This window comes from Dermacentor albipictus, unplaced genomic scaffold, assembly GCF_038994185.2.
Source record: "Dermacentor albipictus isolate Rhodes 1998 colony unplaced genomic scaffold, USDA_Dalb.pri_finalv2 scaffold_16, whole genome shotgun sequence".
Classification (NCBI taxonomy): domain Eukaryota; kingdom Metazoa; phylum Arthropoda; class Arachnida; order Ixodida; family Ixodidae; genus Dermacentor; species Dermacentor albipictus.
In genome coordinates, this window is record NW_027225570.1 from 12823811 (window position 1) to 12835599 (window position 11789).

Consider the following 11789-nt stretch of genomic DNA (forward strand, 5'->3'; position numbering starts at 1 on the left):
GAGAAGGTGGCGAGAATACTGCGCGTCGTTGTCTCCCTTTACTCCAGTTCCCAGAATATGGTCAGTTGTCCGGTCTTTTAGTGCTCCAGTTACCCAGAGCCATCCCTTCCGAGCCCTTGCCGTAGCTCGAAGCACTCCGGAAACATCTGTTGCTGATGAATTCTGCCAACTTATATCGAGACCAGGAATACCGTTCACTTGCCTACAATTTACAAGTTCGATAACACTAGCAGAACAGAAAGTTCATGCGTGCTTTATGTCACAACATCCTCAACTTGACTGTGAGTTTAGTCTAAATGAATTGACATGTGCTCTTTCGTCATGCCGTACAAAGACAACCGCAGGCCCAGATGGCGTCACGTATACGATGTTAAAGAACCTAGGTCCTGCAGGAAGAATGGCTCTTTTGGAGATATTTAATGACATCTGGATAAGAGAGACTCTGCCAGATTCATGGAAATTAGCCCGGGTAACTCCAGTACTAAAACCAGGAAAGACTCCCCTTAGTCTTGACTCCTACCGACCCGTCAGCCTCACAAGCTGTTTTTCCAAACTAATGGAGAAGATGATAGACTGTCGACTGCAGTGGTGGTGTGAACACACAAATATGTTTTCCAATTACATGACCGGTTTTCGACAAAATCGGTGTACAATGGATTCAGTATTAGACATTGCCACATGCGTCGAACATGAACGAAGTTGCGGAAATGTGACAGTAGCAGTATTTTTAGACATTCAAAGAGCATTCGACACTGTAAGTCACATACACATCCTTGCTGGTATGTTAGAGCTTGGCCTACACGGTCGAGCACTACGATGGGTATCAAATTTCTTGAAAGACAGAAAAATATTTATGGAAACAATCGAAGGCGCGAGTAATTATCACAGCATCACACAGGGCGTTCCGCAGGGCAGTGTTCTCAGTCCGTTTTTATTCAACTGCGTCATGGCAGCCTTGCCACTAAAGCTCCCGTCTGGTCTACAGTATTCGCTGTACGCAGATGACATCTGCATATGGGCCTCTGGATCTCATATACAAGACATTCAAACAACGCTGCAAGAGGGACTTGACATTATCGACACCTTTTTAAAAGAAAGAGGCATGAGTCTTTCATACGCAAAGACAGCCGTACTTCCTTTTACTAGACGTCAGCTGAATAATTTCCAACTTACGCTTAATGGACAAACTTTGATGTGCGTGAAAGAGCATAAATTTCTTGGAATTATTCTTGACCGCCAGCTAACATGGGCTTCACACATCCGCGCAATTGAAAAGCAGACCAATGCAGTAATAAACGTACTTCGGCGACTCGCAGGTACAACGTGGGGGGGATCAGTCTCTTCGCTACTACAAGTTCATAACGCACTCATAAAACAAAAAATTGCTTACTCGGCTCCTATTCTCCATGGTTTATCGCAATCTTCTGAGGAACGCCTTCAACGTTTACTGGCAAGAGGGCTGCGAGTGTGTCTTGGGGTTCCGCAGGCTACCTCGAGTTCTTTAGTAATTGCTGAAGCTCGTCACCCACCATTTCCAGTCATACGAACGGTTGAAACATGCCGACATATTTATCGCATCTTAACCCAACACGAGAATCATCCATTAAACCTCGCGCTTACCGAAAGAAACAAAAGCAAAATTCACGATGTTATTCGAGAACATAAAGCATTATTACCAAGGTTTGAAATATGCAAAGTGGATGTTTGTTACCCTCCCTGGATGTTAACATGTCCTAAAATAGAATTATCGGTTGACGGGATTATATCTAAGAGAGACATGTTCATAGTAGCCGCCCAACAACTGGCACTCTTCCAAATTTACTCCTTATATCCCCAGTACATACACGTTTATACAGATGGTTCGTGTCATAAAAACTCCTCGACTTCAGCATTCGTCATTCCACATTTAGCGCTAGAACAAACATTTAAATTATCCCGAGAGACATCTTCCACCGTGGCAGAACTGTTTGCAATCCTGTGTGCTTTGCGGTTCATAGCATCAAAAGAACATTCGCAAAAATGGGTTATCTTTAGCGATTCGCAAGCCGCTCTCACATTACTACAGAGCAATAAGAAAAATTCTTTGAACACTTTGCTATTGTATGAGACACTCAAAGAACTTACAAAAGCAAGCGCACTGAACCACGTAATTGCATTCCAGTGGATACCTGGGCACTGCAATATTCCTGGAAATACTGCAGCGGACGCAGCTGCGAATCGGGCGCACAATAACGTGGAGACAACCAATCTTCCTCTATTGCGTAGTGAAGTCCGTCTGCTCCTGAGACAGATTTCTTGTCGCCTCAGCAAAACTATCTGGTTTGATCAACAAACTAAAAACTCTGAGTTATACTTCATAGACCCATGTATAAACTTAACAATGCCGGGAAATCTAAGAGACAACAGAAAATTTGAAACATTGGTACACCGCCTGCGTCTTGGTACTGCATTCACTAAACACTTCCTGTACAGGATAAAACGTGTCTCTAGTCCACAGTGTTCTTGTGGCCATACAGACGAAGATGTGCATCATCTTCTCCTCGAGTGCACTAAATACAATCCACAAAGAAGGGTACTGCAAGCAAATTTGTTGATATTAGACAGAAGACCTTTCACTCTAAAAAAAATACTTGGCCCATGGCCAACTGCGGGCCTTCAAAAAAGAGCGCTTCTTGCTCTGAAAAAGTTTTTAGAGGAGACCAACATTTTGGGGAAATATTAGGCATCAGCTGATCCGAATGCGCTAAATGAGTAACATAAACGTTGTTCGTGATTCATAATTGGTTTATGAGGTTTATTCATAATTGGTTCTGTTCTGTACTTGCAGTGCATTACATGTGTTGAGTGTTCTGACTGTCCTAAATATCTGACTTTATATATGCGTACGTGGACTGGACTTATGCACAGAACTTTGCGACTCATATACTGTTGGACTGCATATTTTTTATTCATCCAGTGTTCTACTGAGTGTTCTACTGAGTGCCATCTTTCGTGTCGCTATTCTCCCTTTTTACGCAAACTTGTTTTCCTTTGCCAAGTGACAAGGAGTAGCCGGTGCCACCATAAAGGCGCCAACCTCTCCTAAAATTTCATCTCAATAAAAAAAAAAAAAAAAGATTCAATGACACCAAGAAAAAAAATGAAACTAGAAACAAAGACAACGAAGGCTCTTAGGCACCGAATGGCAGCTCTCACATCAAACCTCAAGTTCATCGATGAGAACGAAAAAGTTTTTGGAAAAAAACTTTTTGGAGTGCCCAACAGTTAAGAAAGCCCTGCAGCTGAAATTTGCTTGTGGGTCAACAGGTTACAACATTCTGCTGGAAGAGGGATCCCTCTGCCGTCAAAAAGAACACTGTGCAGAAAACTTCAGCATCTGCCCTTCCAGCTCGGTGTACTGTGGGAATTCTTCGACGTTATGAAGACAAAAGTTGCCATGATGAGCGTCATAGAAAGGGACTGCGTCTTATTTTTAGACGAAGTGTAAATCCGAAGCGGAGTTGAGCTTGACCATGGCAGCGACTCATTTCTTGGAACGGCAACACTTCCCGAGAGAAACTAATTGGCAAACCACGCGCTTGTGCTCATGGTTGATGGTATCAACAGCCGCTGGAAACAGGTAATCGCATATCACTTTACAGGGGCTAATGTACCCCGTAACACCTTAAAGGACTTCGTCTTTCACCTCATCAAGCTCTGTGCTGAAACTGCACTTCGGGTGCGTTGCGTCACGCGTGACATGGGCTCGTCCAATCGCTCCATGTAGCGGACTTTGAACTTGTCGAACTGGCGCAAGTTTGTGACAATGTGCAGTGTTCCGCAGCCATGCGACAATGACAATGAGTTCGATTTCTTGCCGGACCCTGCTCACGTGCTTAAGTATATAAGAGGACACCTTGTACGGAAAGACGTCGTAGAGTTGGATGATGAGACTTTCAAGACAGTTTGCCGTGTGCCTAAGTTTAAGTTATTCATGTCCGAGAATTAACTCGCTTCCAGAACGAATAGCCACTTGCAGTGGCCCCAAACCTCAGTGCAGCTCATGTGTCACATGGGCACTTCACAAAAATTAATGTGGGCATAGCTGTTCGGTTGTTCAGGGAGTCCCCGATAGCCATCAGCTACTTGACAGAAAAAAAGATGGGAGTGGCTTAGCTAAGGTTAAGCCCAGGATGCGAAGCATACTAGCCTTTATTTTAGTTGTTGAACCTCTGTTTAGCCTGGTCTTTTTATACCGCTCTTTTATACAGCTGTTATGACGCCAGTGCCCTAGCGGGAGGAACGGGAGTTAGGCCGCAGCACCGGCTGTGCGACCGCAGGCGAGCGCAAGAGTTGAGCCGGGCTTGCAGCTATTGTGACCTCAGTGCCCTAGCGGGAGGAGCGCGAGTTAGGCCGCAGGCGAGCGCACGAGCTGCGACCCGGCAATGTAGCTACGCGGCCGCAAGCTAGCGCACGAGTTGAGCCTCCGCTTTTGTAGCTGTTATGACGTCATATGGTAGCTACGCGGCCGCGCGCGGCGCAGCAAGGAAGAGCGTGGTTGTGCGGCTAGTATGCTTCGTATAAAAACTTCCAGCTGAGGCAGAAACAACCACCTGGTTTTTTGAACTTGTTTTCAAATGCTATACGCTGATGACGGCCTCGTATCCAGTGGTTGCATTGAGCTTCATGGATATGCTGAAATACAAGAAGGCAAATTCTGCTTTGGGCTTTGCATCCGAAGTGTTTAGGGGATTGGGCATAGGTGTTCGAAAAGTTTGGAAGCCCTGCTAATCAGGGGTCCTCATGTCTGCGGACGTTGTTATGAAGCTCCATGTTTTTCTACTAGACGAATGTGGCTACAAGTTTCTACTCACTGGCAGGCTTGCACAGGCCTGTTTAGAGAATATTTTCTCGGTCATTAGGATGAAGGCAACAGTTCCGAGCTGACAATATTATAATTAGAAATGAAAAACGTTTCAGTTAGCACGGCGGGTTGTCAGTCGTCTCTTAATCCAATCGTGAGTGGTTTTTTTGTTGTGCAACGAGTGCTGTGACAAAAAGACGTTCACAGCAGCTTAGGCAGTACTCTGCCATTGGAGAAAATGTATGAGATTGACTAGATTAACTCCACGCTAACGCAGCATCGTAAGTACTGGTGCTGCGAAAAAAAATCATACATGAATAGCTTTGCATTTGGAACTACCGAACAGCGTAGCTTAAATTTAGCGTTAAATAAAGACTTACATATATATTACCAACAATATATGTGCAAGCCCTACCATCAAAAAGGATTCATTGAGCCCAATTTCCGCGCAATTCACCGAAACGCTCAATCAGCGCACGCTAGGCAGTGCCAGCGAACGGGAAAGTTCGAACCAAGGTGGCGCCCACAAAAAGCGGTGTCTCCGCCCTGTAGCGGAGGCGGGCATCGAGGTACTCTAGCGGTTCATGGAGCTTAGCGCCCTTTGCGTGAGAAGGGAACACTTCCGGCGGAAAAAAAAACAATGTGAGGGCATATCCGATAAAAACTGAAGTGGCTTCATTTTGTTCCCAAAGGTGCGAAATTGGTTTTGGTGGCCTGTCATTAGAGCTGCATATTCAAATGTCCCACCATTCGACTTGATGGGTGTTTCCAGCTTTCAGAGCGGAACGTGATCCATGTAAAGGTCAGCCTTACGGGTGTCGAAATCGCCCCCCTGACCAGAACATACTTTCTTTGGAAGTCGACGAAAGCTTTAGGCGTACAGTGCTGGTTCTATTGTCGGACGCCAAGCCCGTTGGCCTGTGCAGTCGCACCATAACTACAAGACTAAGCTATTGTCTGGCGGTCGTAACTCAGTACTTTTGACTGAACAGGTTAACAAACGATGAAGCTACCCGCGTCACCAAACTGACACAGACGTCGACAAGCAAAACAACACAACCTGTGAGGACGGCGTATTCTATCAGGTGAACTTTTCGAGCGTGCCTTTCTGCGCACTTCCAGAGCTGCATTGCTTTGCAAGCGATAGCGGCGTTAACAAATAGTTTACTGTGGGTGCTGAAAGAATAGTACTTATTGACAACGATAAAAGAAAATACAGTTGTATTTTCGTTACTCGTCACGCATATATAATATTAATTAGGAATATTACTTTCATTGGATGAATCTGTGTGTTCGCTTTAAGGCGGGATGGTACCCAAAATCTGTGCAACGCACCGTTTCTCAAAAGTAGAACCAACAAGTATTTCATCTTGTGGATGTCCACCAAGTGACGCGCATCTAGTTGCACCACAAGCGATTAAAAATTCTGATCTGATCTGATCAATACCTGCACGTGAAAGTGGCCGTAGCTTCAAGAAGGGTTGCACAGGTTGCAATTTTAATTATAAATTAAGTAGTGCAACACTAATACGAATAAAGGAAGAAGGTCCCGGCAAATGCCAGAAAAGGTTTCGTAAAGAACTCTTATGCGGACGACGCTGCAGACTTCGCCACAGGTGCGTACTAGGATGGTCGAACACTTAAAAACATAAAACGAGAATTCTGAAAACGCTGTTTTGACGTGCGCAAGGAACGTTTTCTCAGCAATGATTTAACGGCTTTCTGTGACATTTCAATCAATAATCGCTCAGTGGTAGTTGCCGAGACGGAATTAAAACATAATTTTTCAATGAAAACGTTTTTTTTATTTACAACTTTCTCCATCCAGAACTGCCTTAGTTAAAGTGTCTGATAAAGAAAATTGTATTTGAGGACTGCAATTACGAAATGCAGTTCTCTTAGTTCAGTAAAGTCCTCGCGTTAAAGGGAAGATTTCAAAGCACTTTCGTCGCTCTTGAAAAAATCGTTATTTTTGAAATGTCTTTTTTACCAAAGTGAGAATTGTGTTACATTTGTATTTTTATCGATTCAATACTACTCAGCTTTTCTGCTCAAATTTTCGCATGAAAGAAGTAGAAACATATGTTAATACCTGTGAAAATTTTGAATTGTTTGTCGAGAGTGTTAGTTGAGATATTTGCCGAAAATATTAGTCTTTTGTCCGTGTACGGTTCCCCCTAAATGAAAAAACGCCTTTTTGTCTCCCCATGTTTGTTCCCTCCAAACATAGTCACGCTTCAATCGCTGCTCCCATAACTACCCTTGTTGATGTCGGTGACAATTTGTTATGAGCCGCCTCTCACCCGAAACTTCGCGACCCATTTGTATCGACCTTGGAGAACACCCAAGTAATTTGCGACAGCAAAACGAGATCCCCCTCACCCCCCCCCTTTTTTTTGTACATGACCGGAATACATACGCTGGTTACTCCCAAATAGGTTACAAAAATATTGCGTCCGACTTTTTCCTAATGTTTGCTCACAACATCACTCAACCTGTACCTTCTTGTGCGCAGAAGTTTGTCACTTCAAATAGCGACGCTCAAATAGTTCGAAAGGCCGATGCAGGACACCATACACTTCAACTATGGGAAATGGGGTTTGCTGCGGATCTACTGCGCTCGCCGAGCTGCTGTGTGGCGTGGTGCTTGATGCGTATGGAAGCGCTGCTTTGCCTTCATGGAGGAAGGAAAAAGTTAGGAGAGAGATTTACGTCACGCAGCCAGCCTTGGCAAGCCAACGCTCCGTGATGCCAGCCCTTTCCTAAGCGTCCCAACACGTGACCTCTTGCGTCCAGATCACGGAGCAAGAATCGAGAGCTGCTGGGACGTTTGATCGCGGCTCCTTCAGGTGCTTTCCTGTTTCTAGCCGGGCAGTGCGCTCACTCTCCCTGGGGTATTTCGCTGCCGATCGAGCCGCCTTCAGCCAGTTTCCTTCTAGCTGTGCAGAGTCCATATGGACCAGTCCATAGTACGGCGCGGTGCGGTGCGGTGGGTTGGGGTGCGCCGTTGCGAAAATGGACTACGCACAATTTACGATTGAGGTCACCCGATTTGCTTGGCCGGTTCTCATTTCATGTTTACATCTACTTTCGGTTACGGGATAGGCAGCAATTTTTTCTGCATTGTAATAGTTTTGTGTATAATTTGTCTTCGTTTTTCTGCTGTAGATTCCTGCGCTCAATCCCTTAATAACTCCCCTTCTTGCCCTGACGGTACTGTGATAAATACGTTTGTGAGAATACATAAATAAAATAACATATTAAGTAAGTAACGGGCTTATTTTTTACCCACGCCTTATGTGTGCAACAGTTTCGTGCCTTAAGGCAATGAATACTGATGTTGCCAGCACCCCTGATTACTTTTTACATTGCATGAAAATTACTTTCGTTTTGCATGCAGGCGTCTAAAAGAAATATTTGTATGTCGTGCGCCAAAGTTGGGACACTTCGCAAGTCATAGTCAGAAGGGTTTGAAAAGCACGTGGCAAATGCGAGAAAACGCGATCAAATAAAAATTCTGATAAAATGCCTTGTCAATACTGTGGTGGTTTGTAACCTTTAAGTGGTGTTTCTTTTCATTATTGAAAAGTTTGAATTACAAGTTGCGTGCTGCTTTTAGAAAATAGTGTCATGGTTCTTGATCACGCAGGAAAGTTTGTAATCGAAGCTAGTAGTTTTTGAAAATTCACTGAAGATCCTTGCGTCTGTGTTGTGGCTCGAGCGAGAGAGGCTGACGTTAGGATGGCCAATGGAGTTCGCTCCGCACTACACACTGCAGTGACGCTTTATGGGGCTGAAATAATTTTTGCGAATTGCCACGTTCGTCGTTCGAGTGTTATCGCGTACAAACCAAATTGTACAGGGGTGGGCGGGGGAGTTGACTCCGTACTACACGCTGTATTAGAGCATTATATAGGAGGTTTTGCTGAAATAATTTTGTGAAATGACACGTTGGTCGTTTGAGTGTTACAGCGTTCAAAATAAATTGTACAGGGGCGGGCAGTCGGGGTAAAACTGGCAACAGGAAACAAGTAGACCTAGTATTCACGTCAGCTAATAGCTGACACGAGCATCGAAAACAAGAAGAAACAAACGTTAAATGCAGTTAGCAGACAACGTTTAATTTTTGTATGCGTATGCATTTCTTTGGTTAGCGAACGAGGAAACTGTCCGCCCGTCCCTCCTTCGCGTAAGTCAATCGCTTTCAAGGTAGAGCCAGCCAGCTGTGCAAAAAGGAGATGACAACCGCGTCTCTGTGACCACGTGACGTGTACAATCGGGCACGTACCAAAACTGTGGAGCAGCCGTGGCTTCGGATCGGAACCTCATCAGCGCGCCTACTGCCGCCAACTGGAGTAATTTTCTTGCCTCATCAGTTCACGTTGTACCGCCTTCCGCTGCGGTTCGTGTCACCGCAGCGCTGTCGCATTTACCGTAGGGTCACGAAGACGACCGCAGCCGCTTAGTGAAGAAGAACGGAAACGCAGGAACGCAGAGTATCAGCGTGAATACAGATTACGCCTGAAACAAATGAACGCTGCTGCGCAGAGCGTGGAGCTACAGCAACAGGCTACCGAACGCAACGAACAATAGCAACGACGCCGTGCCGACGCCGCCCGATACCGACGTTCCAGAGAAACCTGCATACGTTTCCTTCGTTTCATTCATCTCCCTCGTCATTTCACCCCTCGTCCACCTCCGCTGCGCGTTCTCTATAACACGACTGAACATTGCTTCTACTCGCCTTTTCTACGTCGTCTCTCGCAGGTCGCACCTAACAGGTGGGTGTCGATACCGCACTACTCCGTTTCATTAGCGTTTCGCAGTCGCTCTCGAAATTATACCAAACACACCAGCGCAAGACCACTCATCAGCACGTCGTTAATACGAAAAGACGACGAATCATTCCGATAATTTCCTGCGGACATTCTACGTACAATGTGTTGTTTAATTTCGCACAAAACCAGCCGAGCGTACCATTACCCATAATCCTGAAACCTTTTAGCACCCCTCTCAGCATGAAATGCGTTGCGTCGAGCCGCCTCCATATTATTTTTCTTGTATTTGTCTCCGATCAAAGCTACGGGATTTCATATGCTTTTGTCTGCGTTCTTTCGAAGAAGTGACAACTTTTTTTCACGAGGCATCTTTTTTATTTTTACTTAATTCTCATCCGAGGGCATGAAAGCTGACACACTAGGGTACGCAACTACGAAGGGCGAAACTGCAGCACTCGCTGCCCACGGAAGCTAAATCTTCAAGTGAAAGAAACTACAGTAAAGACGGTCCGTAAAAGCTCGTGCCACACCCCCTCCAATATAACGGAAGAGTGCGCCGGATAGCTGTCACGTGAACGGCTTAAAGCTGCGGTGCGATCGCTGAGACTGCCGGGGCGCTTCCCGTCCATTCTTTAAAGATTCTGGCACATGAGCACGTGTCTGCGAATGCGGTGGGACTAAGCGGCACCGAAGCGGCGGCTGTATCAGTCACAGAAGCGACGTTGGAAAGTGGCGAAACGGCGGGCCGTGCGTATTAGCAATTCAGATAAGTTTGCGCGCCTCCGTGTTACCGTGAGCACGCATGTTTAGCCGAGATGGCTACAAAATCGACGAAAGCGACCCCTCCCTGACACTCGCGAAAAAAAACGGTTCCCACATTGTGCTTTCCTCTGTGCTCAAAATGGCGCCACCTTCTGTTTGTATTACCCGCCGTGGTTGCTCAGCGGCTATGGTGTTGGGCTGCTGAGCATGAGGTTGCGGGATCGAATCCCGGCCACGGCGGCCGCATTTCGATGGAGGCGAAATGCGAAAACACCCGTGGGCTTAGATTTAGGTGCACGTTAAAGAACTCCAGGCGGTCTAAATTTCCGGAGTCCTCCACTACGGCGTGCCTCATAATCAGAAAGTGGTTTTGGCACGTAAAAGCCCAGATTTTTTTTTTCTGTTTGTATTGTACATTCCAGTTGTGTTCAGCTTCGCATCGTCACTGCATATTCAATTTCTTTCCACTTTTCTTTTTTTTTGACCCCGTGATGCGAACAGAAATATGTGATTTTTATGACGGTGCGTCTATCGACGGAAAATTGCTTAAGTGACTTAGGCATAGTTCGGCAAAACCCACAATTCACACCTCAGTCCTCTATCCAAAAAAAAGAAAAGAAAATTTTTTGCGCGTCAAGTGGTGGTTAACCGCGCGCCCAACCTTGTCAAATATAGAAACCAGACCAATGCAACCTAGAGCGACTTTCGTAGCTCATGAAATACAAATGAGTGAACGAGCCAACTATAGCTTCCTTTAATGTTCGGAAGGGACACAGTTCGCTCATTGTGAAGAATTTTGAAACAGATTCAATGTGGCTTAAGAGGCCAGATAAGTCAAAGACTACCCTTCGAGTAAAAACTGTTGATCTGGCACAGCATATTTTTCGGAGTGACATTGAAATTCTTCTGTGGCTTGATGACAGCATGTTTCTTGCAAGCGGGTGCGTTCATGTGGGACATCTTTCTTTAGTATTTGGCGTAGGGATAACATTAAGCACATTGACTCTTTTCTGCTTTGTTGAAAGAGGAATGATATAATTTAAAGTGCGAGATGCCTTGCGCTGAACTCTGTGGCTAACGAACAAAACCAAAACTATTTTGCCTCGTTCATGTCCCTCGACCTTGCGGTACAAGGAAGCGGTAATGTTAGATTATCCATTTGCTCGACCACTGAAAACATTAACGTCTGAGGCGACTAATCAGTGTCTTTGTCATCAACGTAAAATTCAGCAATTATGTCAAGTGTTCCTAGAGGCGATACATTCACTTTAATGATATTCCTACACCTAAACAATTTATATATATTATGGAATAAGCGAGCCACTTCTCGAATAATTAAGCGGCATTTAGACTAATACATACAACCGCGCATTGCATGAGCGGAAGCGGCTGTAGTGCTGATGTAA